We start from the raw sequence: 6644 nt of genomic DNA, 5'->3' as shown, positions 1-6644 counted from the left end.
GTTTTCAGTTATTTTATTTTGTTTATTTATTTATTTGTTAAAGGTAAGTGATCATATTATGCATGTTGTGAAATATTGAAAAAGAATTATTTAGAAATTATATTCATTTTTTTTTTTAAAATTTCGAACGCCTTTTTATTATTTTTTATGTAGCATGTTTAGATGTTGCATTTAAATGTCGTTTGCGGTACATTAGATTATGTATAATTAAATCTGACAGTAAATAAGCTAGAAAATGAAGTAAAATATTTCAGATTTGAAGGAATTTCAGTAATTATCAACATTTTCTTATTGAAAATATGTTTTTTTTTTTCTCCTGAGAATTAACCAGCAGCTGTTTTTAAAATTATTAATATGATTCTTATCATTTATTTTAGTCAAAACGCTTATTATTTTGCAAAAAAAAAAAAAAAAAAAAAAAAAAAAAAAAAAAACGTATTTGAACAGCTTTAACGTCAAAAAATGCATTAGCTCATTTCAAGTATCAGCTTGTGGAATGTACACTGATGTCCAAAATTAAGATCACAAAAATGTTTTTCAAAGTAATTCTAAATGGCTACCAGTAAATTTTAAACAAATTATATTTTATATATTGTGAAGGACCGGTAACACGATATTAACCTTTGTTGTGGGAAAAAAATGTTGTTTAGCATTAGTTTTTGAGGAACTACTGAAATTAAACCGTTTAGGCATCTGGGATTTTTGCCTGCAATTTTGTGAATATTGCATTAAAACAAAAAATTTAACCTGTTTCCTGTGAAAATGAGTTCTCATAATCGTTTAGACGATTCCTTGAGATGGAGAGCCGTGGGCAGGCTAGAAGCTGGGCAATTTCAAGCGGAGGTGGCTCGATGGTTACAAGAGGCACTGAAAGTGGTATCCAGGTTGTGGAATCAATTCCAAACAAGTGGTACTGTAACCAGGAAGGCCGGCCAAGGCCGTCACAGAACAACGAAGCCTGCACAGGATCGCTATTTGGTATTAAGCGCACGACGGCATAGACTGACAACGGCTGCTCAACCTGCTCGTGACCTTCCTGCTGCGTCTGGAATAAGAATTTCCAGACAAACAGTATTCAAACGTCTAGCAGAGAGGGTCCTTTATGCCCGGCGACCAGTTGAGTGCCTCCCTTTGACTGTATCCAACAGAAAAGCCCGGTTGTTGTGGTGTCGAACACATCAGTCTTGGGCACAGCAAGAAGGGGGGGGGGGGAGTTCTTTTCAGTGATCATTCGAGATTTACCACACAGAGTGACACTCGTCGAATCTTCATCTGGAGAGAGCGAGGAGCTCGCTATCATCCCTCCTACGTAAAAGAAATCGACAGATTTGGTGGCAGAGAAATCCTTGTCTGGGGCGGCAGAATGTCGGGCAGTCGTACACCACTACACGTCTTCGATGCGGGTACTGTCAATGCACATCGCTATAGGAATGAGATCCTTGAAGCCTATGTGATGTTGTTCCGGGGTGCTTTTAGCCCAGACTTCATGTTTATGAACGATAACACGCGTCCACACAGAGCCCAGATCGTTGATGATTTTCTTGAGGAAGAGGATATTCGACGTACGGACTGGCTCTCGAGGTCTCCGGATTTCAATCCTATTGAACATGTTTGGTATGGTCTCGGAAGAGCAATTGCACAGCATAACCCCCCTTCTAATACCCTCCAAGAGTTAAAAGCCACGCTTTTGGAAGAATGGGCTTTGTTGCCACAAGCAATTATTGACACCCTCATAAACAGTATGAAAGCTCGTTGTGAAGCCTGTATAGCAGTGCACGGTAGCCACACTTCATATTAGACAAGTTTTTCCCGAGATAAATGCTTTATCTCTAATTCATAATGTAACACTTTTTGATATACCCTGTTTCTTAATTACTAATTAAAATCTTTTCCATGTTGTTATGTGTTTATGTTCTTTCTTCCATTGTAGTGTACCTCTGTGTCAAATTTCGTGTCTACACAGTGAATAGTTTTTCATTTTTCGCAGATTTTATGTTTGTGACCTTAATTCTGGACATGAGTGTATATACATAAAAGCATACAACATACATATAGAAAATAATGATATCAATAATAAACATTATTGATATCCATTTAAATTTGAATTTAAAGTCCATTCTATGTATTTTTTTTTTTCATTTTGTTAAATAAAGTTAAACCGTAAGAGATATAAAGAATTAAATCCTCATAAAACTACAAATTATAATTCATTTTATTAGATTAAATTTGTATTATGCACATCGAATTATAATTTTTATAAATATCTTCCGTTTAGTAAAATTATAAACATTTTACTTTTTATTGAATACATTTTTAAAGCAAATTTCTCACACTTTATATTTATTATTTTCAATACTGAAACGTGGTAAGGGTCATCAGCATTTTTCTCACGGAAGTTTCGTTTCGTTATCAGAGACAAGGAGTTAGGGATGACGAATATTTTCAGAGCGGTTATTACGTAACCAATATCAAAAAGTCACAAATACAAGTGATCAATACTTTTTAAAGAGGGGTGTGATTCAAATCCTTCATACGATCTTACTGATGATATTTCGATTACAGGTTTTGGATCACGATAGAAAGTAACAATCGATACGATATCACTGAAATTTGCCGGAGCGGTGACTTCACTGGAAAGTAACAATCGATACGATCTGTCCAATGGAAGCTCTCGAAAGAAATCTGTGATTGGATTGAAAAGTGAACGGACCGGTTATTGGAATTATCGTATCGTATCATTGAATTGCATATCACTGAAATTTATCGGAGCGGTGATTTCACCGGAAAGTGCGAAGTCACCGCTCCACTTTACGGGAGTGACCGATATTCGTATTTGATGATGCATTATTCCATACAAATCATTTTTAATTGCTCGTGACATGATTGACTTTGATTACATGTACTCTGTTTACTGCTGGCGCCATCTATTGGTAGAATATAGGACTAAAGTAAACATTTTAAAGAAATGACATATATTTTTAACTCATCTTTTCCAGAAAATGGTTCACTCTAATAAATAAATTAAATAAATAGTTTTGAGAAAAAAAAATTTAAGAAGTAAGCTGAAACAGATAAATTAATTCAATCACACGTTAATTAAATAAGTAAATTAAGTATTAATTACAATTAATAAATTTTATATTTAATATTAAGTAATAATTTTTAATTAATAATATGATTGAAATAACAGATATTTGGAACGCATATTTAAAAATAACAATAGCAATATTATTTGTTATTCAAAAAATCGTGGATTATGCATCTCTACAAGGAGTATCATTCTCACTCTCATAGTGATTTGATTACCATTTGGCGCACATTGTAAAATCGCCAAATCTTACATGCAAAGATAAAGTTTATAATATGGTAGCCCTTTTTAAGGCTTGAGCGGAAAAGACACCTTTAACCCTTTCTAGGGCCGTGGGAAGTATGCTTCCCACCAAATATATCAATCTTTGTATGAAATTATGTAGGTTGGTATAAGTTCTGACAAATTTTTTTAGTTAGTCAGAAACTTAGATGCTTCAGTTCTTTATCTCAGACAAAATGATGTGTCTTGATTTGTTACTTAATTATTAATTAACCAAATTAATTAATTCATTAAATTAAATTTATCTAATAAGCTAAATGAATCCCTTTTCTTATTTTAATTCCAAGCCTAAAAATATTTTAACATAATATGAATAGAAAAAATGGCCCGTTAAAGGGTTAAATGAGATAGGGGAAAATTTATTGAGCGCAAGTACCACACAAATGTTTATGGAAATGCTATCATTTACTAAAGCCAAATAGTTAACAATTAAAGCAACCCATTTCACCTTCTCTCTGTTGTGCGTTTTTTTTATAAATTCGTTAGTTTTTTTTCCCCTCATATTAGATTATAAAATTTTTTACTTCCTTTTTTTTCTGTAACTAATATTTGGATTTAAAAAAACTTGACAAGTATTTAAAACTAGCAAATTACATTTAAATGATGAAACATCTTCATTTTAGAAATTTTGAAGTAATAGTCTCTTTAAAAGTGGATACGCGTTATAATCAATGCATATTATGCATAACACGTTTGTGTTATGTATGATGTGTTAATGTATTTAGAATATTCCATTCATAGACTGTTTCGGAAAATTTAAGAACTTTCACAGTCTTATGATTTAATACGAAAAATTCATTTCTTGAAAAAATAAGATTTTAATTTTTTGTTTCTCTGTTGTTGTTGAAAATATGCTTTTTATTTTTGTTGGCATTAAATATTTCGAAAGCATGCCGAATGTTTCAGAAAAATCGCATCTATAAAAAAAAAGATTTAAGTAAACTTAAGGAACTACATATATATTTTTTAATCAGTCTGTACCAAAATGTAATGCTTTTATTGCGCATAACGCTAAAAAGAAACACATGGTTCTGACTTTCCTGTCTGTCCGTCCTCTTAAATAAAAAGTGTGCAATTCGAAATCTTGATAATAGTGTTCAGAAGCATTGACAGTAAACCGAACTGAGACAACGTGAGCAATTTCTTTCAACACTAAGACACATTTACTAGCTGGAAGTAATTTGATGATGACTTCACACCAGTGAAAAAAGGAGTTAAAAGTAGGTTAACCCACATGAATTTATGTCCGACGGAAATGCAGTTATCTTTATATCACACTAACATTTCGATTCTTATTGGACAAATCTCTTGTTCAATGGTTCAAGACAAAGATAAAAAGAAAAACAATTTTTTTTTTCAATTCAAGTAATTGTGAATTGTTGAAAAATACTGAAACTTGTATAGCTAAAACTAAACTTACTTTGAAAAAGGCAAGTAAAATTCTTATTATTTTACACGGATTTATTGCATTAATTTTTTTCTTATAAAAACATGATTTTTTAAAACTGTTTTTAAGAATGTTATACAAATATAAATTAATAATGAATGTTCATGATAGAAGTATTTATTCTATTTCAATATCAAAAACATAAAAATAATAATGAATATAAAATTCAGTTTAAGCTGACTTTCGAAGCAGTTATATATATATTGTTACGAATCTGTGAGGCGGCTTTCCAGCATAGTCGGTTCCATAGGAGGTCACAGAGCTTGGCGACCATTTGGCGCCAAAATAGATTATACCCGAAACATCGAGAATTTTCCCGAGCCGTCCAGTAGGAACCGAGTTATGCCTCGAACGTTCCTGATTGGTTGAGAGGCTTCTAGCCCCGCCTCCTGAGACCTATAAAAGGAAGCTGCCGGGCAGTCGGGAATTGGGTCGTAGTCGGAAGTGACAGAGAAGAGTGGTGGACCAGTGGAGTCGAAGGGTAGTCGGAATCGACGGTAAAGAACTGGCCTTCCAGAGATAAGCGGAGCAGCGACGGAGTGAAGCTAGTGCTGAACTAAGCTGTGTGCTACTGTCTGCAGTAGAGTCTGTTGTATGCTGCTGTTTATGCTGTTTTGTATGCTGCTGTGTATGCTGTTGTATGCTGCACGTCTCGGCTGAAGATAATCGTCTTCTGTGCTCTATATAGTTGTCGTCTTTGTGTTGTCCTGTGTGTCTTTGTGTAAATAAACGTCGTTGTTTTTATTTTCTACTGCCGCCTGGTGATTGAGCGTTCTTCACACCATATAACCCCCACTATCAAAACGAACCCCGGAAATTTCGTAACAATATATATATATATAGATAGATAGATAGATAGATATGTCGATTTTTTTATCGATTATAATAATTTTAATTGTCAGAAATAATAAGATTTTCCTCTTTCTGATTCTTTTGCACACTAAAGGAAGGAATATTGTAATTTCTATGCAAAAAAACAAAAACATATTTTTACCTTTTTAAGATGAAAAATATTGAATTGGATTTAATAATAGGAACTTATAAACAGAATTTATTTTTATTTGCTGTTTTTACTGCTACAGATTCAAGATATGATTTATCTTGTTTCATCTTATTTAGTAATATAGATCATTCTTGATGAACTGACTGTCATTAGATGTAGTCTCGCCTCTACGAAAGGAGAGCAGGGTGAGTGACCCCGTCTCAAAAAGGCTTTCCTCATCCAAAGTGGAAATGCCTTCCCGTGGTGCGAGACGTTATGGAGGTGGACACTCCGCCGACTTGTTTGGCTTAGCAGAGCCCTCTTAACTCCTAACTAAATTTCCACTGGATGCCAGTTGCGAGTTGCTAGGTTTCGAAAACCATAGCAGCGGTGTTGTTCTTGCTAATCAGACCGGGCGCCCTTTTTGGCACTTCTCCAACGTTCAAAGCCGGAGTAGGCTGTGAGGCTCGAATTTGCAACACCGTTGTGACTTGAAGCACCTAATTGCCAAACCTCTGGATCCCTCGCTTCCCTTTCTCAGTTCTGGGCTGGGAGGTGAAGTCAGTCTAGACTGTGTGTGCTGACGATAGTCGAGGAGTACGAATCCCCCGCGGACCAAACTCTTTGCTGTTGAATCTTAACCAGTTTAAGCAGTCTTCTCTGTAATGAGGAACTCGGGAAGGCTTTTTCTATCAAGTGACCATAGGGTCAAACTACTAAACCACATTAGTCAACCCTCTTCCATCACAAAAAATGAAGCTTGTTTCATAGACTCATAACTTGTAACTTCCTTTAAGTTGTTCCCAAGCATACTAATTGTAAAATTTTCCCTAATTACAAACATA

Source organism: Argiope bruennichi, chromosome 9, assembly GCF_947563725.1.
Source record: "Argiope bruennichi chromosome 9, qqArgBrue1.1, whole genome shotgun sequence".
NCBI classification, from domain to species: Eukaryota; Metazoa; Arthropoda; class Arachnida; order Araneae; family Araneidae; genus Argiope; species Argiope bruennichi.
The sequence above is the reverse complement of the archived record's forward strand: the minus strand, read 5'-3'. Positions refer to the sequence as shown.